This window comes from Acanthochromis polyacanthus, chromosome 1 (genome assembly GCF_021347895.1).
Source record: "Acanthochromis polyacanthus isolate Apoly-LR-REF ecotype Palm Island chromosome 1, KAUST_Apoly_ChrSc, whole genome shotgun sequence".
NCBI classification, from domain to species: Eukaryota; Metazoa; Chordata; class Actinopteri; family Pomacentridae; genus Acanthochromis; species Acanthochromis polyacanthus.
In genome coordinates, this window is record NC_067113.1 from 7411808 (window position 1) to 7438248 (window position 26441).

General features: G+C 38.5%; 1 protein-coding gene across 5 annotated transcripts in view; it reads left to right on the forward strand.

The window, feature by feature from the left end:
• LOC110952644 (leucine-rich repeat and fibronectin type-III domain-containing protein 2) overlaps window positions 1-26441 on the forward strand; it is a 249831-nt gene that overhangs the window by 48254 nt on the left and 175136 nt on the right. Inside the window, exon 1 of one of the 5 annotated variants that reach the window (XM_022196285.2) lies at window positions 25366-25387. The exons of the other annotated variants lie outside the window; for them this stretch is intronic. The gene's annotated coding sequence lies outside the window, so the exon portion shown is untranslated. Of the gene's footprint in view, window positions 1-25365; window positions 25388-26441 lie in introns of those variants that run through there. 5 annotated transcript variants of the gene reach the window in all.

Genomic DNA, 26441 nt, shown 5'->3' on the forward strand with positions numbered 1-26441 from the left:
CTGGACTTATTTGCAATTTTAAAATCTTTCATCAGCATAAAAACTGCTTAAGCCAAACTGAACACTTTTTGTATTTTTAGAAGGGTTGTAGATTCCATTCAAAATTAAAAGAATGGGCTTGGTATTGTGCCTATGTGTGCTATTTTTTGATTTACTCTTTTTGTATAAAGTCACAAAATACTGTACGTTACTGTATTTTACTGGAAAGAGTTTTCAGACACATGTCAAAAGTCTTCTTCAGTCGTGAGTGAGAATGCTCCAGCTACAGTCAAGCGGAGGTCCAGTACACACAGTTGCATTATACCTAAAGATAGTCTGATTATAAACCAGACTGCTGACTGTCTCTCAGCTCTCATCCTCACTCTGCAGAGAGACCAAGCGTGTCAACCAAGTGGTGTCATCTGTCTGTTTCCCAGCATGCCCAGCACTCAAATCCACTGCCAGTTTTTGCAGCCTGGATGTAGGCTGTTATAAATAATAGAAAGCCCTGTGGATTGGGAATTCATGTACTAAAAACAATGGAGGAGCCATGCTGTTTTGCCTGTGCCAAGTTAACATCATGTCATTACACATTAACGAGGCGCACAGCTCATAACTTGCTCTTATTCTTTGAAAGCTGTTTTATTTTTTCATGAGCGCTGGCCAGAGTCTTTGACATGGGCTGTCTGTGGTGTGATGTTTCTGAAGTTGCAAAGTGACTGGAAGCCTGTGTGAGAAAGTGCTTGATATCACAATAAAAGGGTCAGCTTACAATCATGCAAATTTTATGGCTGAATCCCGGGAATGAATAGAAAATGTTTAGAGTGCACTTCAAGTTCAGAGATGGAAGGTGAGTTTGTTTTATGTAGCACTGATGTGATTACCATTATAATCTACGATGTGAAGGTTTTCAATGATTGTTTAAAGTCTTACTGCTTTTGTTTTTACTAGTACACTACCATTCAAAAGCTCGGGGGCATCCAGACAATTTCATGCCTTCCATGAAAACTCACACTTTTACTCATGTGCTAACATAACTGCACAAGGGTTTTCTAATCGCCAATTAGCCTTTCTACATGATTAGCTAACACAATGTAGCATTAGAACACAGGAGTGATGGTTGCTGGAAATGTTCCTCTCTACCCCTATGGAGATATTCCATTAAAAATCAGCTAGAATAGTCATTCACCACATTAACAATGTCTAGACTGGAATTGTGATTCATTTAATGTTATCTACATTGAAAAAAAAAACTGCTTCTCTTTCAAAAATAAAGACATTTGTACGTGACCCCAAACATTTGAATGGTAGTGTATAAAAGCTCAACCTTCCAGTAAGTGCAGTCTTGTTTATAGTGTTAGTCTCTTATCTTCATTCTTTGGGTCTGAGGGCCTTAAGTCTTTATTTTGGAGTGCTTTTCTTCCACTTGTATATACTGTTGTTCCACAAAGTCAAGCTCCTTCCAGACAGAGTGCTTCTGTACCCAAGTCCTCAGCCAATAGAATGCCAGCCATGATGTTGAACAGTGAAATTGTCACTAACTTCCCCTTCAAGCTGTTACTGTGTAAACAAGTTAAAATTGGCTTTTTACAGTGTCCTTGAAAGGTGCTGTTTAACCAGGTTCAACCGATCACTCCCCAGCACAAATCACTCAGATCAGAACTTCAAGAGTGAGTTATATTCATGGTTCTATTACTTTCTTCAAATTTAATTGGCACAGGCATATTTACAGCATGGCAATACATCCATGATGATGTATTAATTACCCATCGTAATACCACCCTCATCACCCTCATGGTGATCTTTGGTGTTTTTGGTGATTGATATTTTGAGTGTGCACAAAGTAACAACAGACTGAATGGAAACAACACATCACATAATCATGTTGTCTTAAATTTTCCAATGCATTTGTGAGCTTGGCATTCAGTACTTGTTCAGGGTGTTACTAAATACAGGGTCTCATATCAATGAGATGTTCATTAACCAGGTTGAGTGACATGCTGCCAGAGTTTTAAGTTCCTGAGAGTATCTCATAGCCCTCATGGTGGTCTTTACATACAGTTGTGACATTGTGTGGCTGTCGAACAAAAAGACACTAAAATGTTTAGAGTTTGATGTAAAGTGTCTCATAGTTCATGCTTCAGGTTACTCCCAAGCACAAATCACTCAAATCAGGACATCAAGAGTAAATTATATTAATGGGGCATTTACTTCCTTCAAATGTAATCGGTAAAGGTGTATTTCCAGCATGGGAATACACCCATGATAATATCCTTGACTTTCAAGTATTAATTACATATAGAAATATCAACACCGTTGCTCAGAAACAAACAACAAAACAGATGCTGATGTGTTTCTGTGTGTCAATATCTCTGGTTCAAATCTCCAAAGTCACAGACAAAGACAAATAAAATACATATAATAAGGCCCAAGAGGCCCTACATTAAACATGTAATCTATGCTTTAAGAAGTAAAGCGAGTGCGCCTGCTTTGAGGCAGAGATAATTTCCTTAGTCAATGTCCTACCTATTATTCTAATGGTTGGGGGCTTTTGACAAGGTTGTGTCATAAATATCTAAGAAATTTTGTGAGTACACAGAGACGATCTAACTATAAGGAAATACAGTCAAACTCAAGCACAGGACATTTGTACAGCAGCAGCAACTCTAAGTGCAGACAAATAGTTCTATGCAGCAGCAGAACAGAACTCTAGTCCAAGTATGGTCTATCGGGGAGAGAGGCTGGGGTTTAAAGACAAAGCATGACAAAATTTGAACACACAATCATGAAATAATGTTCTCAAGAGGAAAAACTTCGCTCTTAATTAAGGAAAGTAACTTCACACTTGTGAGGAAACATCTTTCATTATTCCACAGCACAGTTGTAAAAATTTTATCACTCCATGTATCAAATTAACTTTTGGCTGTTTGTACAAGAAGGAGCTGTTAAACAGATGAATGGAACACTGTTGATGCATCGTAAATTATCCGCCCCTGCTTTGCCCCGTCATTTCAGACTCATTATGGGACTACATGTCCAGTGTTTATGGTCAGTGGAGCTTTGACTGCACTTAAAAATACACACATGCCGTCACTTGTCCTACGCTTTGAAGACGGCAGCAATTCAATTGTGCAAAATCGTGGCTCCAATATGTGTGCAAGCCAAAGTAAGATATAATATAGGCTTGGGTGTATACAATAAAATATCCTTTGAGTTGTTTTGATCATGCTTTTCTGTAATAATATGTGTCAGTTTAATGGTAAATCTTGAACTTGCTGTGTTTGTTGCATCTAAAAAAAAATCAAATAACGTTGATATGAGGTCAGAACAAGTTATTTTCTTTGGTTTGATTGGTGATTGAGATTTGCAGTGTATGCAAAGTAACAAAACCGAAACAACAGATCACGTAATCAAGTTATCTTACATTTACCAATGCATCTGTAAGATTGACATTCAGTACCACTAAACACAGGGTCTCATTTCAATGAGATTTTAATTATTGAGGTAAGTGTGCTGGAGACTCCAATGCATATCCCACTGTGTGACTGTAGAATAAAAAAAAATGACACTAAAATGATTACAATTTGATGCAAGATGTCTCATAATTCATGCTTCATGGGACTGATTTATTTCACATGATATCAACTAAACAAGAAGTGTAGCAAAATATCCGTTAAGAAAAGTCTATTTTCCAGCTTGAAAGTTCTTCCTCTGCTGACTGACAGACGATAGCATGCACTCTACTGCTGCTGCAGCCTCTTTTTTTTTTTTTACCACGTCTGCCAGTCTGAAGTTGTCTGCTTTTATTAAAAAAAGATCCAGAAGAGTTAACAGTGAAGATAAAAATATAGGCTGGCGACTCTGACGGTCTGGTAAGCAAAGAGAGATCTGTTGTTGTTTTCTGGATTTCCTTTGAGAGTCGGGGAAATTATGGGAGCGTCCCAGGAGAACCAACAAGATGGAGGAGAAACTGTAGAAGGCATTTAAATGTGAGAGCTAAAAATGAGAGTCTTTGCTAGAATGGATGGTCTCTAATGAGTGTTTCCATCTCCTCTTCATGTCACAGCTGATAAAAATGGACTGCTATTGCCTAAAGACACTCATCTGAACTGGATAATAGTGAATGAAGCACGCAAACAAGGAAATGATCCAAATGCAATTGACTTTAACATACAGCCTGAATGATGTACACTACCATTCAAAATTTTGGGGTCACCCAGACAATTTCATGTTTTCCATGAAAGCTCCCACTTTTATTCATGAGCTAACATAACTGCACAAGGGTTTTCTAATCATCAATGAAAAGACTCAACTCCCCTGTGGGTTCGGTGGTTTTGTCCCAGTATTGAATCTGCTACAGAGGTCGAGGTCTCACAGTGGATTCAATTAGTGTGACTGCCCTGTGGTTAGCTTACTTGCTTCATTAGAATTGTTTATTTTATGACAAAGGAGCACTGGGGAAATCATTGCTTGCATAGAATCTCATTGAGCAAAACAGAAACAAGCTTTGTCACAACACCAGTGGTGGATCAGATGGTGCAGTAGATGCATGCTTGGTGGTTTGTAACTTTAATAATTGTTCATGAGCAAGACACTGAACCTGAAGTTACTCTGAATGCATGGCGGCTCCGCCACCATATGTAAACAGGAAACAGTATAAAGCACTTTAATATACCAAAATAAGATGTACACCACCATTGAAAAGTTTGGGGTCTCTTTGGAATGTCCTTATTTTTCGCTGAAGATAACATTAAATTAATCAGAAATACAGTCTAACTCTGACTGGTTGATCACATGCACATGTTTTGGTCATGCCCCAAACTTACTGAATTTTGTTGTGCCATCTTTGATACGTTAGGAAGGTTCCTCTGTAGAACAGTGAACCCTGAACCCCTTATTTCTCTTTTTGGATTGCTCCCGGCACTCGGTTGGTTCAAATCGTCACAACATGTTATTGCTTTTACCGCTTTGCTAGCCAGGAGGCTCATTCTCCTGAAATGGACTCATTCATCTCCACCTACTCATAATAGATGGATTCAAGAAATTTTACAATGTGTGAGACTTGAGAAAATCAGGTTCTCCTTTTAGGGTTCCAGAGTATGTTCACAAAATCTGGCAGTGTTTTTTGCTTAAATATTAAAGCAGAAAACCAATGAACCACTGAGCTGATGATTCTGTTTATTTATTTAGGATTTTTATTTATTATTGCTGTTATTATTATTTTCTCCAATCCTCTCTTCTCTCTTGTTCATTTAATTAATTTTGTTATACAGGGTTATTCAAAAAGAATGAACTTATTTCATTGTGCTATATTTTATTTTTTTTTAAAAAACAATAGAAAGTGTCAGCCAAGTCACAAGTATTCTACTCACAGCTTGTATTTGATGTTTAAGGTCATCGAATGACATCAAATAATAACAGCGATCAGCTCAGTGGATTGTGATTTGCTGATACATGTCTGGCAGGAATTCTCTTATCGCATTGATGTTGCCCGTGCTGCAGGTGGGGGCTACATTGAACACTTGTATGATAAATAATAAAAGTTGATTTTGAGTAGAATACTTGTGGCTTGGCTGGAGTTTTCTGTTGCTTTTCCTTATTAACATATTGCATAATGAAATCGGTTCATCCTTTTTGAATAACCCTGTTTTATTTTCCATTTGTCGATACTTCTGATCATCTGATTGTCTTGTCCATTTTGTTACTTGTGGTATGAATAAGTTCGATTGAGTGAGTTGTTTGGATAGGGAAAGGGTACTTGCCCTCTAACACACCTTGGTTTCAAAGAAGACATTATTTTCAACAGTAGCAGGGTTTAATACATTTGAGGGAGGACCACTGTTGCGCATCTGTAATGTTTTGGTCTATCTCTGTGCCCATCTCATTAATGGAAATTTTTTTTTTAAAAAAGCATCTGAAAAAAAAGGAAATATACTCTAGACATTGTTAATGTGATAAATCACTATTCTAGCTGGAAACAGCTGATTTTTAATGGAATATCTCCATAGGGGTACAGAGGAACATTTCCAGCAACCATCACTCCTGTGTTCTAATGCTACACTGTGTTAGCTAATGGCATTGAAAGGCTCACTGATGATTAGAAAACCCTTGTGCAGTTATGTTAGCACATAAAAAAAAGTGTGCGCTTTCATGGAAAACATGAAATTGTCTGGGTGACACCAAACTTTTGAACGGTAGCGTAAGTGCAGACCATTTACACCCTGACAGATTTCAGATTTTCTACAATTCTGAGGACAAAGAAATTGTAGAGATACTAAATACAAATTGTGCCTAAAAGTCTTGTTGTTAGGAGCATTTTAAAACTCATGGTTTTAATTTTCCTAAGAAGGCAATCATTACAGCGTTCTTACCTCTGAATGAATGAAGCCTTGACCCTGCTATAACTTACGTCGTCCATGTTCGTCAGACTGTGTGCAGCTTGACAACAGAGCTTCGACGTTCTAGCAGAAATCAGAATGGCACTGTGTGTCAGACGTCACCAGACATGGAGCTCAGGTGTGCGATTGGCGCTCATCTTGACAGACAATCAAATTAAATTAATCCATTTCCTTCTCTGTGCTGCATCCATTTGTGTTCTCTCTGCTATTTGTTTTCATACTATCATTTCATCTTGAACATACTACGATAGCGCATGAACGTATCAAAAAATCCACAGCAGCACCACAACCCATAAGTAACCAGAAAATGCATCAGCTCTATATTTCCCATGTCTTTGTGCAAGTTTTTAGTGTTAGATTCCAAATTTCCAAAACCAAAACAGGAAACATTTACAATATGCAATCATCACAGCAAGTACTGGCAAAAAAAACTAACTAAGAATAAAACTATTTCTGCCAATACACGTACACTTTATATTAACATGATTATTTCACGGTATGATATTCTTCTGCATCTCCAGTTATGAGCCATCCATCTCTTTGGCAAAAACACACACTAATAAAATTCCTGCTGTCTCTTTTAAATATCGGGCTATAAATAATGGTAAATATTGTGGAATTGTGGGAAGAGAAGGTGTTCTGAAACCATCTGTTCAGCTGGGTGATGTATCGCTTTCCAGGAGTTCCTCATTGACCGACATTTACAGTCAAACATCGTTCCTTTTGCTCTCACTACATTTAAAGCAAATTAGTGTCATACTTTTACATAAATAGTATTTTCTTTCTCTTATTTTCTTTCAGTGACACACTGATAAGCCTTAATTAAGATATTTTGTCATTATTATTCACACTTTTGTAATTATTTCATGACATAATCTTAATAGATATAAATTAACTCCATGAAAAATTATTATTTTCTTTTAATCATTCATTTAATTAATCTGCTGTTTGTTTTTTATTAATTATTTAGTTACTTAGTTTATGAAACTGTTCCTCCTGCAGGAAAATAAAAACAAATGATTTTTTTAAACTAATTTTGCACAAAAAGATTGAATTATTTAATTGGTTATCAAAAAAGACAACTAGCTGGTTGATCAACCCATTGTTTTATCCCCATTATATTGTGATTATTTCATCATTAATTAATCTAATGACTGGATTTGGATAAGAGGCAGGATGCAGATGAATAAAACTACTTACAGCAGGTTTATGGCGTCCTCGATCTATGGCATTTCGTCATTACTTTGGAACTGGTTACATGGAACTAATTGGGGAGCAGAGTGGATGAATATGTCACCATGCAGTGCTATAAGATGGCTTTGTTTACATTCACAGGTTGTACGCCACCTTGGATTGTGCTACATTCACTAACTTTTTACCCTTCACTATAGCTTCCAAGTCAGACTCTTCTGATGGAGCTTCAACTTACGGTGAAAATCGACTTACGTTGGGCGATAGGAACAGAACTCCTGTGAAGTCTGAAAAACTAATTAGTTTCTTGTCAGACCAGGAAAAAAACACAAAAAAAGAAGAAAACAAATAAAATGGCACCATTGTAAATGAAATTAAAGTTGATCATATCTTGTAGAGCGAATTTTTCTTTTTTCTTTTTTTTGGTATATCGGTGTGTCTTAAGCTGTATTTTGTATTTAATGCTAATTAGTGAATATTAACATGCTAACACGCTAAAGCAAGATATCTTACACGGCAAACCCTTCATCGATTACAAGTGAATATGACTTTTGCAGCAACATCATTGTGTTCACAACAGAAAAACAGCCTTGGCCCAATTACTGAATTGTACTATTTATAATTAATACATTTTACCATGAGCAACCTCTTGTTCAGCAGTAACAGTAAAGTGTCTCATAATTGCTGCTGTAAGATGAGAGCAACAAGCTCTATAAATGTGCTCTTGCATTCCCTTCATTCTTGCTCGGTGGAGGAATCCTCACCCCAATCGTTTTTTTGACATTCAGAGATAATAGTAGAAAAAGATCCAAACCCGGTCAAAGCACTGTGGGCATTTATCAGGGAGGTTAAGAGGGATGAATAGGAGCAGAGACAAAGGGATTGAATTCAAGCCTGGTAAAACTTGAGATTTCAACGTCGCTGCAATTTTAAAAGTTTGGTTTGGTTATTGCTTGCGGCCTGCAGACAAGCAATATGATAGAAAGGCTTCAGTGTGCACATACAGTGGAAGGTAAAAATAGCCTCTGTCTGCTAAGACCACTTTTGAAAATGGTCCATGTAGCCACATAACCTCTATGGGCATTTAAGAGCACCAGCATCATGCAGCTTTTTATTCTTTAGTGTTCCATCGTGAATGGGAGGCCTCAGTGGCAGAGACTGTGCATTTTTTTCAACTATTGCAGACAATCTGGCTCGTTTAGAGTCGTTTATGTGTCCTGTTATAGTCAGCAGATGTCTAATTGAGGTTAAAGGAATTATGGATGAATAAACTAAGCCTTGAGGGAAAACACACATCTCTGGGCTGGGATTTGTCTGCAAGACGTAGCTTGTTGGATCTGTACAAGAGCTTGCTGGTATATGTTTAATTCAAGAGTGACCGCATGTGCGTGTGGAATGCAAGTGAGGAGTAAAAGGAAAGCTTTCGGCTTTCGGCTGCCAGTTTATTCCACTGTGGAGGTGAACTCAAGGATTCCGAGTCCCACAGTCGGCTGTGCAGAATTAGAGATTCTTTTGCAACGAAGAAATGAGCTTGTAAGCTAACAGCGCTACTAAATGATTGTGTAACGTGTGAGTCAGACTCACTAACCCTGTTGAGTGTTCATTGTTTACATTCAGTGTTTCTCAGCAACATAATTTCTCTTTATTGCTGCAGCCATTTCTTCAGCTACTCCACAAACTATTTTCGGTGCTTTTATGCATGACTTTAAAAAGCTGCTTGTTTAACATCAGCTCATCCTCGCCTCCTTAGTCTCTGCAGCACATTACCATGATGTTAACATGCACAACCACCTTCTACATAGCCAAGCTCCTAGAGTGGTTGCACTCCCTCATGCGCTTATGAGTTGCATAAGTTGGTGGAACAGAAGAAAGAAACAGAAAGTGAATTCTCTTATTGTAACACTTCTTCTCAATACTACTGATTGCTAAAAACTGCATCTTTACAGTGCAACTTTATATGATTTGTTTATGTTCATGTGTGTAAGGAAATATAACTCCAGATATTACAGGGGAAATGCAACTAATGTGGATTGGATTAGCATTTCTTTTTTTCCAACAAATTAGTAAAAAAAACTCACCTTTACAAATTTAAAAAAACATAAATCTTCATCTGAATAAGACAACAAAAAGAATCAAATCAATCAACTATTGTGGAGTTTTAATGATGAAATTTATGAAATTTCATGTATGTATATGTTAGTGCACATAAAGTTTGGTGAACAGTAAAGGAAGATCAGGCCAGAACTTGTTGGGTAGAAAATTTTTTAAAAATCTTCCCAATGGCAGCTTAGATAAAGGTGTGGTTGTGTGCAAATTTTGTAACAGAGTTTTCTTATCACCGCAACACTTAAAGCCGACAGTGTCATCTCAGTGTTAAACATGTGGCTGTTAGCATCAGGGCTAAAATATATATATATATATATATATATATATATATATATATATACATATATATGTAATACATACCTTATATATCTACACTACTGTCAATTTTGGGGTCACTCAGACAATTTCATGTCTTCCATGGAAACTCACACTTTTATTCATGTGCTAACAAAATGGCATAAGGGTTTTTTAATCATCAGTGAGCCTTTCAACACCATTAGCTAACACAATGTAGCATTAGAACACAGGAGTGATGGTTGCTGGAAATGTTCCTCTGTACCCCTATGGAGATATTCTATTAAAATCTGCCATTTCTAGCAAGACTAGTCATTTAAAACGTCAACAACGTCAAGAGTGTATTTCTGATATATTTAATGTCATCTTCACTGAAAACAAAAGGTTTTATTTCAAAAATAAGGACATTTCTAAATTACCCTAACTTTTGAACAGTAGTGTATATGTGGTGTCTGTGGTTAACTACTGACTGGAGTATATCATATTGTATAACCTCTGAATGCTGACATAAGACACTTTTTAAAGATTGTGTGTAAAAGACGAATATAGCCACCAATATCAATATCAACTACAGGCATTGACTGTTGCTACCTTGGTCATTTTGAAAACCAACAAGCCCTCAAACTCATATGACCACACAGGTTGTATGTACCGTGCCCCTCAATTCGACCCATGGGAGCGTATTTAGGTTAGCACCCCTACGGGAGACAGGAAGGCATTACGGGATTTAATTCGCAAAACGGCTTTTCACTTGCGAAACGGCTTTACCCTCACTTTCGCAAGATAGGTTATGGTCATGGTTAGGGTTAGGGTTAGTGTTAGGTCAAAGTTTGTTCATGGTGACGTTTCAGCTGAGACACCGGAGTGTCAATACTTACTCAACCGCTAGAGGTCGCTTAACTTCAAAACGTAACACTGGGTCGTAATACGGGCGTGTACAGACGACCTATGTGGTCGTTTTTTCAATGAGGACAGTCTCTGAAAACTGATGTATCATGTAAGGGCTGGATCTGACTCAAAATTTTGACGCACTATGTTTGGAGTAAAAATACATTGATTGTTTATTGTGATACAACCACACAATAAAAAATGCTCTATTTTATTGTCTATTTTACTCCAAATAGGTCAAATAGATAATTTACAAACCAAACATCATGCTGAGTATTGAAACTAGTGATTTAGACCATAATCATTAAATAAATATTTGCTGAATTAACAAATCAAATCAGAAGTAGGACCAGTTTCTCATAGACTTATATTTAGTCAAATTTAATTTTGAACCCAGAAGAGTCGCCTCTTGCTGACTGTTAGAAAGAATGCAGGTTTAATGCACTTTCACACTGGCTTCACTCTTCAGACCTAGAGGCCACATCCAGTCTATGGTGTAGCTTCCATTAAATAAAACAGGGGATCTAGTTAGCATTAGCACTCTCTCTTTAATGGGGTCAGTTCTGGTTCAGTGACCAAACTGTCAGAACTTACAATGAGTAGCTCTCTGTGGGAAAACAAAAAGATATACTTGTCAAGTAAAATTGTTTGAATTTAAATTTGCTTTATTGGTGGGTAAGGGTGGAAAATGTGTCAAACAACCACCATCTTATGGAATTCACCTAAAAGTATCTATTCAGGATTGTTTAAATGAGAGAGAAAAAGAGAAAATATTATCAAACTTCTTTCCTTTGAGCTTAACTTTACTAAGTCAAAACAAATACAGACATACATACACAGATTTCTTAGCAGACAAAACTTAAATGTCACTTCGACTTGTCATTTTAAAGGATACTGCTGAACAGTCAGACATCACAGGCAACGGAGACACCTGTGAGAGAAGCAGAGGCCCCGAAGCTTTAATAGCCACATTGTGACCGTAAACTGTCTGCCCTTTAACCAGACACAACACACTTTCTTGTGCCCTCTGTGTCAGACAGATCACACAGAGCAGCTGTGTGTTGTGGAGAGCCAGCTAATGAGGTAAAATGTGACATTTAGTAATGGATGAATTAAGGGAATGGACAGACAGATGTTTGTTAGGGATGAACATAAAACTTCTTCACAAACTACTGAAAAAAAAGTTATTGTTTGTGCATTTAAAGGATCACTGTTGATTTTTGACATTAAATTTGTATCTTGAGCTCATTCTTCAGCCAGCCGTAAACAATACAGTCTCCATAAGCCATCCCAACACACAGAGGCTCTACAAAGTCCATTATCAATCACATGGCTAACAGAAGAAATAACAAAATTACCTAACTAGTTTGTTAAGTGATAGAAAATACCCATAATGTACATGACAGACATGCAGCTCAGGTAAATTAGAGACCCTGGCGGCAAGAGTTGTCTGCCTATATGTGTTAACTGTGTGACAGCACGGCACCCTGTCTGTGGTCCAATCTCAGCGCGAGCTCCAGCCTGCTTGACCCTGCACAGGATTAGTGGGGTTGAGATAATGGATTGACATTTTCTGGAGTAATTTAAAACAAGCGAGTGCGCATGCAGCCTGGATCTCTTCAGTGAAGTCCAACCAATCGTCATTGTCAGGCAGAATTTAGAAGCTGAACCCTACCTGAGGACCCTCAGGCTGCAATTTGGCTCTTTAAATATTAAAAAGGTCACAAATTTGTTTTGGCAGCAGTCCAGTAGTAGCGGTATGGTTTAAAGTTTAAAGAGTAAAAGACAACAATTTCACATTTAGCTTTGTGTGTTCAGGTAAAGAAAACATCCATCCATCCATGATCTATACACTGCTTAATCCTTATTAGGGTTGCTGGAGTGTATCCCAGACTTAGGGTGAAGACAGGGGACACCCTTCAGGACTACATATACAGACACCCACATTCACACCTATGGATAATTTTAAATCACCAATTAACCACAGCATATTTTTGGACTGTGGGAGGAAGCTGGAGAACCTGGAGAAAACCCACACATGCACACAGAGAACATCCAAACTCCATGCAGAAAGATCCCAGGAAGGCTGGGATGCAGATCGGGGATCTTGCTAGCTGCAAGGTGAAAATGCTAACCACTGTGCAGCCCGTAGACAAAACATTCAGCACTTAATGTTTTTTTATTTACTTCACTGAAGCTCAGGTTGTAGCCACAGGACACACACTGCTACTACTGCACACTATGGTTTCCTAAAATGTATTTGAAAGTAATACATTTTATGATTTAAAAAGACAAGTCAGATTAAAGGCCAGCTTTCCCTAAAATTGAATTCCAGAACCTCACAAATGTCAGGGCTACATCTATGTGCTGGCAGAGCTGCAAGAGGTCCAGAAACAGAGTGAAAAATATTTCTAATTTTCCAATGTATCAGAGTTTGGATAATACATTTTTGAAGATAAATTGTAAACAGAGCCCAACTGGGAGATTTTCCACTGTGTTTCATCATGTATTTCACACTTTATTCTGCCATGTGCTGTTTGCCACTAACTCAAAGGGATATACAGCACACAGTGTGTTAGGAGATTCGCTGCATGTGTATTTATATGGATGCGACTCGAGGATGATAAAAGCCTTACTTCGGTTTGGTAGGTAACGATGTATTAATACATGCCTTGAATATGTTTTGGTTCTTTGAATTTGTGTTCATTTGGAGCCATGTTTTGCTCCAAATGGCAGATGTAACTCTTCTATTTTTCTCTAATGTTACCTCTAACTTGTTCTCTGCATATAAACTTATAGAAAAAATAGCTTGCTTCATAGCAGTGAACTATGTTAGCTACACAGTTGTTAATTTTGTTTGTGGTTGGACCCATGAACAGGAGCTATAGTCCCCTATGCAGTGGCCTGGGTTCAATTCCAGCTCACAGCTCTTTGCTACAGGTCTTCCACTGTTGTTCTCCCTTTTTTTCCTGCCTGCCTTTCTACTAACCTGTCTAAAAATACCGTGAATATTATAATGTGCTAACAACCATCAGTCTGTATTCTCCTTGCCATCAGACATCTTTTTCCTCTGTGTATGTCTACACAGATTTATTTGAAGTGAGGTAAACTGGGAGTGTGGATAACTGATATCACTGATAAATCTCAGAGATTCTAAAAGACCACATGCATCAGTTAGCTCTTTCTAAAATATTGAATTGACATCAAGCCATCAAAGAATGTCCACAGTGGCCACTAACCAGTAGGCTGCAGTTACATCAATCTGGACTTTAATTCTGCCTCTTAGGAACGGCTCTCCTGTGCTTCAAATAAGATAATTTAGAGCATTTTCCCAAAAGGAAAAAGAAGTTAATCATTGATCAACCATTTATTGAGTCTGAGAATGATACAGATTAAATTCAATTCCCCCTTTCCCAGCATGTCTGCTGAGGCTAAACAGTGCGGCTCTGGGAAATGTAGCAACAGATGCTGTTCATGTGGGAGGTGTACTTATGGTTTGCCAAATAATCTTACACTTCAGTGAGTGAGAACTGAGAGGAAGCATCGTGTCGAGTGGCTTTTAAAAGCAACTGCAAGCAGAGAAGTTGTGTTTAAATAATCAAGTGTATAATTCAATAAAGTGGTGCTCATGAGTATTTCAGAGAATGTTTCGGGCTTTAGGAGATATTGGATGTTTATGAATTTTGACTAGACTGTGCAGAGTTTGTTTTGCTTTGAGTCTGTTTTCTTGGGTTTCAGCAGCATTTGTATTCTCTGCTCGAGAGATGATGCAACAAGCACGTTTTGGGGTGTAAAAAATAAACAGAAAACTCGTAGGCCCACAAAGCAGACGCACATCAATTCCTCGGCTTTAAGGCTCCATACTGTCATTCATTTCAAGTAAAGCAACTGCTTCAGTGTCCAGACTGCCAAGCACATACAAAAGCAAAGGCTTCTGCACAGACAAAAGGTCAGAAGTTACAAGGAAGCAGTCTGAGGAGAGAGGAGTCTGATGTGAAGGGCACTCGCTGCTGGGTTCAGTTGGCTTTGGCTGCCTTTCAAAGAAAACTGTCAAAGGAGGAAACGGACAATACAGCCAAAGGCAAACAGCAAGTGGTCAGAAAGGGTAATCTCATTAATTGTTCATGAATGATTTAATTATGTTTTCAGGCATTCCTTTCATCATTATTGGTGAAAGTGAATTCATCAATGTGTGTTGCAGAGAAACAATGTTTTTTTTTGTTTGTTTTTTTACTATACTCAGGACTTTTGTTTTACTTGCCAGGCAGTAAAAGAACACCATTCAAGGTCACCACTATGGCCTTATGTACCATAACCAAGTTCACAGCCATTCTTCTTAAAGAAATTTTGGTGACAAATTTTATGGCAATCCACTCAGCAGTTACTGAAGCATTTTATTCAGACTGACAAATGTCAACCCCAATGGTAATGTTGGAAAATAAATGCCGTTGACTCTGATGATCCTTTGGCTTATTCTTCAAGGGTCATGGATATGCAAAATGTACCGACGACTCCAGTAGACGTTGATGGCAAATATGGACCAATTGACAGCGTCTGATGTTAGCCAAGGGATCACTGGGCCTCGTATTAGACATTCATATTAGACAGAGGATGGCCAGTACCTATCTAATCATTAAATTTCAGTCCTAACCAAACTTCAGGGTCAACCAACTAGCCTTAAAGCCTTTAATGATCACATTGTTTGACATCCATGGAGCTACGTTTTTCCCATGACCAAAACCAAACAAACAAAAAAAAATAGCTGTGGCTAGTAAATGTGAGTATGCTGTGTTTATTTACAGCTCATTATTCATTGCCTGATTCTTGCTAACTGCAGGACGTGATAATGTGCAAAGGTGTAAATGGCTGCTAACATTTATGTGTTCAGTGTGTTCAAGGTAAATCAGAGTCACCTTGTCGACATATGCAGCACATCAACAGGGTTTCATGCATGTGACAGGTTGTTATTTAGGTCATGCCAGCAGTGTCAGTAAAGAAATACCCAAGGTTGCAGTGCGAGTATATTCTTACTTTGCTGTATTCATGCCAGACAGGTGTATATGATCACTTTTCTTTGTGTTTGCTTGCAAATATGGATGTCTAACGAGCACTGAGTAATTATACAGTAAATGGTAAGAGGCAATAACAACAGAATTGTCATGAAAGCATGAAGTGCCTGCTGCTGTACTTTGGTTAAGAGTCATATGTTAAGTCTGTTTACCTACTCACTGCAGTAGCAATTATTCTTGAACTTCTATGAGGTGGAACTTCATGGAAATTGTAGCTTTGAAATCAGTGGAGAAGCAAGGCTCTAGGAAATGTGTAAACACAACAGTTCTTGTCATTGTGAACAGGTTCAGGTAGTCGTGGAATGTACTTGAGGTGCTTATCTGGTCGTTAGATCATTAGCATCTTGCTTGCTACTGGAAGAGACTAACATGCATTGTGTGCAAACAGAGCATGAGAGAGTATGATTTAGCCTAGGTTTCTTAACAACCTTTTTTGGTTAAGAATTTAAAATATAGCAACACACAACGCACAAAACAATCTGAGGTAGGATCAGAGATGGCATGCATTCACTTATGTGGAAGTTCATTAATTTCAAATGAGAGAATCCATTCTAAGTGCACTGTATCATTGCAAATGCACTGAATCAGTGTGACAGGGTATTGCACGCATGCAGCAGACCTAAAGCCAGCATTGTTTGGCTAATACTAAAGTAATGTGGATGAAAACCACATATTGTCTGCAAATCAGCTATAAAAAGTAATCAGTTCCTCTGTGCATTTCAGTCAGAGTAGTTAACGTGTTTCATCAAACTTGCATGTAGGCAGTTAGCAGCACAGCTACATAATTGATTAAAACTGTTGTAAGTACAAGGTAAAGTACTGTATGTGCTTTTGCCCTCAGAGACACAAGCATGCCTCAGGCTTTATGGAAGGATTTTTTATGTTTTTGATAAGCAAACCATCGAATAATCAACAGCAGCCTGGGGACATACTGTAGTTATGCTAGCAAGAACAGATTTCCAGTCTTTACAGATTCTAATGCTGTCCATTAAGGGAAAGGCAAAGCAGACAATACCATACAACAGGACTGGTAATAATTGCTAACTTAAAATTACAAAGTGTGTTGCCTTTGAAAACACACATAGTTACATGTAGAGATTAAGTGCAGGTCAGTTGTATGTGTTCATTTCATGAACAGGGCTAACTTGTGGTTCAGGTCTAGGAGAGCTGAACACTTTAACTCTTTCCTCAGTGTGTCTGTGACAGAAACGTTGGACTTACACTACCATTCAAAAGATTGGCCTCAATGAGAAATGTCCTTATTTTACTCTTTATCTATTGTTTGAGGACTTGGATACAGAAGCACTCTGTCTGGAAGGAGATTGACTTTGTGGAACACAGTAGATACAAATGGAGGAAAACCACTCCAAAATGTGCACCTAAAATAAACACTTGAAACCCTCAGACCCAAAGAATGAAGACAGGAGACTAACTCTATAAACAAGACTGCACTTACTGGAATGTTGAGCTTTTATAGACTACCGTTCAAATGTTTGGGGTCACTTACAAATGTCCTTATTTTTGAAAGAAAAACTTTTGTTTTTCAATGAAGATAACATTAAATGAATCAGAAATACAGTCTAGACATTGTTAATGTGGTGAATGACTATTCTAGCTGGAAACGGCTGATTTTTAATGGAATATCTCCATAGGGGTACAGAGGAACATTTCCAGCAACCATTATTTCTGTGTTCTATGCTAGATTGTGTTAGCTAATCAAGATAATTAGCTTCTTTGCACAGGGAACCTAATTACAACTGATATTTCATAGAACCTTTTCATTGTTTTTGATAAGCGAAGCACAGGAAACACCAATAACCCCTGAAGATACAGTGTAGCTACATTACATTGTAGTTGTAGTCAGTGTAAAATACAGAAGGCAGGTAGCTACTGCTAACCTTAAACTTTAATAATGTGTGATTTGACAAGACACTTTTTAAAAAAAAAAAAAGTTTGATGATTAAATATTGGGCTGCCTGACTTAACTCAACTGTCACAGAAGACTTCGTCATGGTGTCCCTTGCTAGATAAAACTACCATAATGCTATCTGCTCACCAACACAGAACTGCCTCTTCCAGGCACTATGATATGAAAATATAATAGGCGCCAATAGATATAACAGCAAATCTACAATGCCTGAAATGTGTGTCATCTAGAGATGTGGTATCAGATTGGGCCTTTGCATTGGCAGATATGTAAGCTGAAATGTTTGCCACTAATAGTAATTTCCAGAAGTTTACTATAATTTTAGCCCTAGTGAGAACTGTACTGCCCAATAACTAATGTTTAGCAAAAGTAGCAGTTTCTCATTATTACTCCGCCAAGGAATGCAGCGGAGTTAAGTGACTATCGACATTGGTCTGTCTGTCTGTCTGTCTGTCTGTCTGTTAGCGACATTACTCAAGAACGGATTACTGGATTTGGATGAATTCTTCAAGGAAGGTCAGAAATGACACAAGGATGAAGGGATTAGATTTTGGCAGTGATGCGGTTTATAGTCTGGCTCGACGGATTTGTTAAAAATTTCTGTCATTCTGAGATAGCGGCATGGCGTCACTGTAACTGTGACAACAAGTGGACACTATGTCAGCTGCCTTCTGACAGTCAGATGATTGCAATCCTACTACAAATCAACCGCTGCGGACCACGCATTTTTTTTTTAAAGATTTCATCCATCAGAAATCATGCAATGACTGAGCAGCCTTGGCGGAGTACTACCCTCTGAGTGCTTTTCTTTTTTTCAGAGTGTTGCTGGGTGCTTGTGACAGCATGTTTTTGTAAACTAATGTCTTTCTTGCAAAACAGCCACAAATTTACCACAAATTTTCTGCAAATGTCCTGCTTTTGTAAATGAATGTCTTGAAATAGATTCTTCAAGAGGACTAATTTGTGATTTCAAGTTTAGGAGACCCGCACAGTGAAACCTCCTGAAATGTGTTTGTCTGTGAGAGCAACAATGTATGTACATGGAAATTAATGAGCTTCTTTGCACAGGGTACATCATAACAACCATAAAATAATTATGTGCTGTCAAACATTGATGTGTGAATCAACAAAGACAAGCACACTGTGCAGCTCATGTCACTGTCAGCTCGCTAATTATCTGTGTTTCCTCTGCTGAACAGCTGTAAGGACACAGTGTCACATATGATGGCAAAAACAAAGCACTAACCCTTGCAACCCTGGCTAGAGTGGCTCCATAACATTCTCCATCTACTAAAAGAAAATATCAGATTGCAACTGACCTCAGCCCTGCTGTTTGAAATCCCAGTGCCGCCATAAGAGGCTTTACTACAGACTAGAGGCGGGTGAATACGGATAATTTAGTGAAACATTAGACGAGAGCACTCCATAGTCCTTTAACAAATTGCTCCTGTGACTGCCAAGCTTGGCTCAATCTGGGTTGCCTGAAGGAAAAGCTGAGTTAAAACAGGAGAAAGGAAAAAGGAAGAAAGAGCAGTTATTTGCTTGCAGTGTTGAGGGGTTGGATATAATAGTGCCCTAAAACAATCGAAATATAGTAGATGAGGCTGAGCATCCCCTAGAAAGGCTACTTGTGGATTCATGTGAACTTTCCGCAGGACGGATTAAGTGTGTTGGCAGGGTGTTGACTTTAGAGCAGTGAGAGCAGAAGGCACACTTCCTCTCATCCACAGCCACCTACGGACATAAACAGGTGGCTGCTGGGTACTGGCACCTTTTACTGCCAGTGCTAGGTAAGTAAAAGCTGGCCATATTAAGATGTTGGCAGGGCACTGGGAAATATTTTTGTGGCATCACAAAGTCGATTCACCCCTCATTACCTCTTTATACTACATAGTGTTCTTAAGCTTGGGATTTAAAACTGGCCACAGAGTAAAGCCTTGAATTAGCTTAATGAAAAGCGGCAGGCACATGACTTAAACCTCACGTGGAGAGAAAGTCACAAACAGCCACTTAAAGCCAATATGATGATTGTGTCTGTGTGCAATTCACAGTCGGATAGATTTTGGTTTGTGTAGAAAGTGCATTTCGTCTGAGGGTGTGTGTCTTTGTCAGCTTTTGTTGGATGTACATTTGGAGGCCATTGTAGCATGTTGATTCTTGGTGTCTCAGTAATGACAGCAGAGAAAAGCGAACAGCGGTAAAATGATTGTTGACTTTATTCTGCTAGGGTGGGTGTAAGCTACAGATTAAACACTACATAAACTTACACAGACGTGTAATACTGAGGCAGTCAAAGCATACCTTGACATTAAAGGGGAACTTCGGTTTTTTTCAACCTGGGGTCTGTTTTCATATGTCATTTCATACATGTGAGTGATGGAGAAATGAATTTTCGACATAGCTCGTTTAGCCAGGCAGTCAGCTTAGCAGCTCAGCTAGCTCGCGCCAAAACCGCGGGATTTCGGAACGAGATTTGCTTTCTAGCATCCTGAGCTTTGGATACAGACCACAACAAAGAGCGATTGCCAGGTAACGTGGAGGTTTTCGTTCACTTCTCATCTCTACTATGTTGTGGGACACTCATTGAGACTGTCCGAGCCAGTCAGTGTGGGGAAAAAAAGCGAGTTAGGGTGGACTTTGACGTGGGGGGGGGGGGGGGGGGCTCTTGCCCCATACTTTTCACTAGCTGAGCTGCTAGCTGGGCTGCTAAGCTGCCTGCCTGGCTAAATACTGGAGCTATGTCGAAAATTCATTTCTCCATCACTCACATGTATGAAATGACATATGAAAACAGACCCCAGGTTGAAAAAAAACGAAGTTCCCCTTTAAACACTTGGCTTTGATTAATTAGTCAACATCTAATTGATTAACTAGAGTTTAGTGTCACAGTAAAGGATTCCTGATCAGCTAACAAAAAGTAATGTTTAAAACAAGAAAGCAGCTTTTTAGCTTGTGGAAAGGCTAACAGTTTAGAGTACTTGAAGGCCAGTCTTCGATATTTAGGTCCTAAAGTCACCTGAATGGATTTGATAAGGGCTTTGAGATGTTGAAGATTTGATAAGTAGAATTGCTCAGATGCTTTAAAAATCCCTCAAAGGAATCTACAAATCAGGTCATTTTCCACTACAGGAACTTGGCCTTTTGGGGGTGGCCTAAATCTCTGCACATGTTCAGAATGCAGGAACTACAGCTGTACAATCTCTTCCAGTACTGCTTCCAGGAGAGAATACCTACTCCAATGTAGATACTTCTAAGAAGAACCCAAAAAACTGCTGTGCGTGGTTCAGTACTGATTGGTTATACAGGGGTAGCTCCTGCATTCTCCTCTTCTCTAACATCACCATCAAAAATGTCAAATTTGCCATATGGCTAGCATAACATGCTGCTGTGTTCATCAGTATTCTACTACAGTACAAGACCATTCCACCGAAATGGAATACACAAAAACAATACACAAATACAATACATTGGTTTAGGTCTTACACAAAAAGTACCCAAAAGAAAATGGATGGGATTTTTTTCTTTCTAAAATGAGTTTGCATTTGTTTGCAGTATTCTGTGCTACTTTGCAATACATTGCATTTACCCTGATCTACAGAGGAAGGTACTAGTATCCTGGAAAACATGCAGCAGACTGTCACTGCTGCCAAGGCTGATGTAGACGAACTGCGACACAACAACTTATGATGGGTGTTCGAGTAACTTCATACAGGGACTGTGTGAATGTACTGAACAGACATGGTTGTGCTGACTATATCCTAAATATAAAGCCACATAAAGCCAACATTTCAAGGCAACAAATATCAGAAAAACTACACTTTACCTGACTTTATGTAATATTTATTCCTAACTAGTAAAATAACATTTTCAATATCAAGTCAATTTCTTTACTTCTGCTAATTAACTGAACGTTTCTTTTGGATTCTCTATGAGCAAGGGTGGGAAGGATCTAAAAACAAACAAACAAACAAAAAAGACAGAACCAGGCTCAGGGAGGGTTAGGTGGGAATGGGGATGATGGGGTGGGGATAGCAGGAGGTGTTGGGGTGGGAATGACAGGATAGCATTTGTGTTGTGTTTGTGTTGCATTTTCCATCTTCATATACAGTTGAAGACTCTGCAGTGAAAAGAGTTCTCATGGAATCCACCCCTGCAATAAGAATTACGATTAAAATACAAAGTAACAGTGATGAGCGCACCTGCAAATCAGTAAATCAGTCGTACATTCACTGTAAATTCTTGTATTACAAAAACAAAACAAACACACGCAGACACATGTAAAACACTTCACAAAATAGACACATTTCTTATGGCACTGCTAGAATCTACTGTAAGAGTTATTTAGTTAACTAAACAATCATTTGAACATATTGCCAACTAAACTTAAGATCATGAGTTTTGAATGTGTTCAGCTTTTTTAAAAATCAAGTTTTAAACATTTCTATATAGCTTGATAGAATTTATGCTAAAATATAAGCTGATTTAATATGAGGTTTTACAATTTTTACAGTACAAACGAACGATGGGCTGAGTAAAAACAGATTCCCCTGCATTCCCCACAGTAAAGATCTCAAGTTAACTTACTCACTTTGTGACAAATCATTAGGACTCACTTTCATTAAGACGAGAGACTACCTGAATTTGTTGGCACAATTACAATTTTTATTTGAAAAGATAATTCCATATTCATGGCTAAAAAGAGCAATCAGCTATGGTACATGTATCTGTATTATCTTAGATTCAACTACAAATGCAGTGATAATGTGAGCAATAATCACATCCAAAGCATGTCATAACTGGATCAGATATAAGAATTCCTACTTTTTCCTCTGGCACAATCAGAAAGATGACTAAAAAGTGATAATGAAAGAAAAGGATGGCAGTCTATGCTATATTATTATTGTGAATGAACAGTGAGCTGATGTGTGTTGTTCACATTTTTCATAATAGGCTTTTTTAGCCATATACATTTATTTTCATGTTATGTACATGTTTAGGTGCTTGTATTGTATGGTATGCAAACTGCTGAATAGATTGACTCAAAGTACAGAAATTGTGTGCATTTCATTTCCACTGCAGTGGATGACAATTAAAAATTTGGGAATCAATCTGCAAGAACTTTCAGGCAAGGGTTGCTAATGATGACGACCGCAAGGTATTTATGTGATTATTTTCTGTGCAGCGAAGCCATTGAAATGCATTCTTTGACCAGAGCTCTTGATCAAATGGAAAAACCTGTTTTCTCTCCTTTCCTCCTCATTATTCTGCTGCAGTTCTTTTTCCGTTCATCGTCTGGCTGTGTGCAGAGACACAGAGGCAGCAGAGAGGTCAGAGTTCCCTGTGGCTCCTTGTTTTGTGTCACCCTCATGTCATTTCATGGCAGGAGTTGATCACATAAGAGAAGGAAAACAAGCTGTTTGGATCGTGCTCAACTATCACAACACATTTGTACTTTAGATTCAGTTACCGACTGAGAGATAGATGAGCAGAGTAAAGGTCCTTGACAGTGGTAAGAGTTTGAGCTATGACCCAAAAAGGCTTCCTAAGACCACCCCTGGCTTAAAGCAAAGACCTGGCTATTGGCCCATAAATCAAGAATTGTAAATCGAGTTTTCTCTGGCCTTTAGCTTGTGACATAACCTGCCAAACCCTCTCAGCTGAGACTTGTGGGAAGAAAAAAAAATCTCCATTAACCCATGCTTGCAGCCATGAGAGCTGTTTATACACTCATACGCACTAGCTACAGATCTGTTGTGTGCGTGATCTAAATGAGTCCACAGGCTTTTTGTCAGGTAATGCTGACAAGCAGAACATGGAAATCACATTAAGCCTGCATGCGTCAGTATCAATGTGCATGGCTGCCTGTGTAGACAAGTATTAAAATCTCTCCATGGCAGTGGTTTGGAGAATGTACCTTTGATCAAGAAATGTCCAGCTATGCAATAAAACCATATCTGTTTCATCCATAAACCCTGAAGATAGGAGGAGTGTGTTTGGAACACCGCTTTAAAGCTTAGAAGATGTAGGATTTGTTTTCAATACTCTGAAGAGCCAGTGGTCTCTTTGGCCATGTTGCTGTGGGCTCACTGTAGCAGCCTTCACTCCATTCACAGATGTTCTTTGACGTCACAGGACAGTGTGAGAACACAGAGTGTTGCCGAGATACAATAAGTTTCTTTTCACCCGAGGACTTCTGTGTCAGTATAATACAGTCACAGTGCGATGTGTTTCATTGTGTTGGATTCTAACGCCAGTACAGAGAGAATGTGACAATAAAGTGAATGAAAATGTCCTCAAAGACCCAAATATCACAAAGAACAAGTGTTTCTCTGTTACTCTAAATGTACTAAAACATCATTTGCTGCTAGTTGATTTGGTGACGTCTAAAATTTAATAGCTGCTACAGCTCCCCAGTCAATACACAAATGTTTCCCATCAGCTCAGAATTAACCACAGCATTGTAATTGTAAATGCTATTGTGCTCTCTCATTTGTCAGGCAAGAAAAGGGGCAGGCAGGTGTGATAAGGAGCTTAACAGGTAAACCTGCTCACTGGCAAAGCCTTACTGATCTGAGCGTTGAGTACTTGTGCACAGTGCATGCTGGTATCCAGCATGTAGGGACTGCTGGACATGGTCTCCCAGCAGACAGCCACATTCTGTGCCAATATGTGTTATGTAGAAATGGAGTGTGTAGAGAAACAGCCCAGAATATCAACTATGTTGTCCAAAAGACATCAAAATTTGGTCCAACTTTCATAGGAAATGCTTCCACAGTCCGATTTGTCACAAACACAGTCTGCATATAGAGATGGACGACACTTCACCAGGAAGTGAAGCCAACATATGACAATGGCTCCCTGGTGGTTGGTTGCAGTACAGGTCATAAGCCCTGCCTGCTTCTTCGTAATGAATGGGACATGACTTAAATTGACAAAAAAGTATGCGCTAAATGATGTTATTCTTTTCTCCTAATTTGATACTCCTTATCATGTTGATGTTAATGTTTATTCTCTAATCTTTATCATTGAATAGTTATGAAAAATATATATGTTGTCCTGGAAGACAGTTGTGATTGACATCAGCTCTCAATAACATATTTGCAGAGACACATGTGGGCTTCTTCTCAAAGAACACACATCAAGAAACTTCCTTCTCCTAACTGTTTAATTTTGTAGTTGTCTGTTTCGACTCACTGAGCGGGAAACAGTTCTTCTGGGAAACTTGAAAGACCCCTGAAGTTTTTAAAAATAAGTTAGCTTTATGTTCCTTATTAGTTAACGCTAATGTTATGACTACTGCAGGTAACTTAGTTTGATTTGACAAATTTACATGAGTGAACGCAAATTATGGTGCTTTTATTTTGTAATTTCTGCATATTCCTACATGTTTCATCACACTTCCTGTTTAAATTGACAACAACCAGATGTTTGTGGTTACGGAAGTAGCTTGTCACAAGTACTGTGAGAAAAAGAACAGAACGTAATCAATTTATAAAGTCTGTTTATCTATTATCTACCCTCTGAAGAGACACAAGGTCAGTATTTGTTTACTATTGTGTATTTAAAATGTGTTTTGTGTGTTTGAAATAACTTTAGAATGCTGTTATTAAGTTTTTATTAACTGCATGTTTGTTCATCTACTGTATGTGCTGCATGCTTAATCGTTATGCTAATGTAAAATATCTTTGTTTATTTTTTTTTTGTTGTCTGTAACCAGCTCTTACATTGGTTTTGAGATTAAAGGCCCGAACCATTATTTTAAGTGTCTGACCGTCTTTTGGGGTGATATGCTACAGCTACAAAGGTACAGAGCACAACTAATATACTGAAAAAAAAGTTGCAGTCACAACAGTCGCTAATGATATATTTTTATGTCGACAACTATAAGTAAACGTGAAATACTAAGGACTTTCAATAGGCAGGAGATATGTTTATATTCTGGGAAGAAGTGGTGTTTAGTTTTATTTATAAAGCACAGATTCACAACATATGCCATCTCAAACCACAGTAAACTTACACTGTGGAAATTTCTAGGGCATAGAACAGAGAAAACCCAACAATCCAAAGTTCCTTTGGATTCCCTATGAGCAACCGAGGGAAGGAATGAAAATCCCCCTGGGATCGGGAGGGGAAAATAAAACCCTCTGACAGAACCAGGCTCAGGGAAGGTGGTCATAAGTGTGAATGAGAGGGATGGAGATAGCAGGAGGTGTTGGGGTGGGAATGGCAGAATAGCGTTTGTTTGTGTTGTGTTTCCGTCTTCATGTACAGTTGAAGGCTCTGCAGTGGAAGGAGTTCTCATGGAATTCAACCCTGCGATAAGAAATACATCTGAAATACAGAATAAAAGTGATGAGTGCACTTGCATGAATATTATTGATTATATTATGGATTGTATTGCTGCGATTGATCCAGTGACTATGAATCAGACTGGAAACAGCCAGTCCTGATCGGCCAGTACAACTACAATATCAGTGCTGTTACTGAACTAATGCTGCGCTTTGCATCTCATCCCTAAAAAGCACGTGAAAGCGTAACGTGCCAGCATTTACTATACAGTTTCCTGAGCGTGAAGGCCCCAGTAGTCTA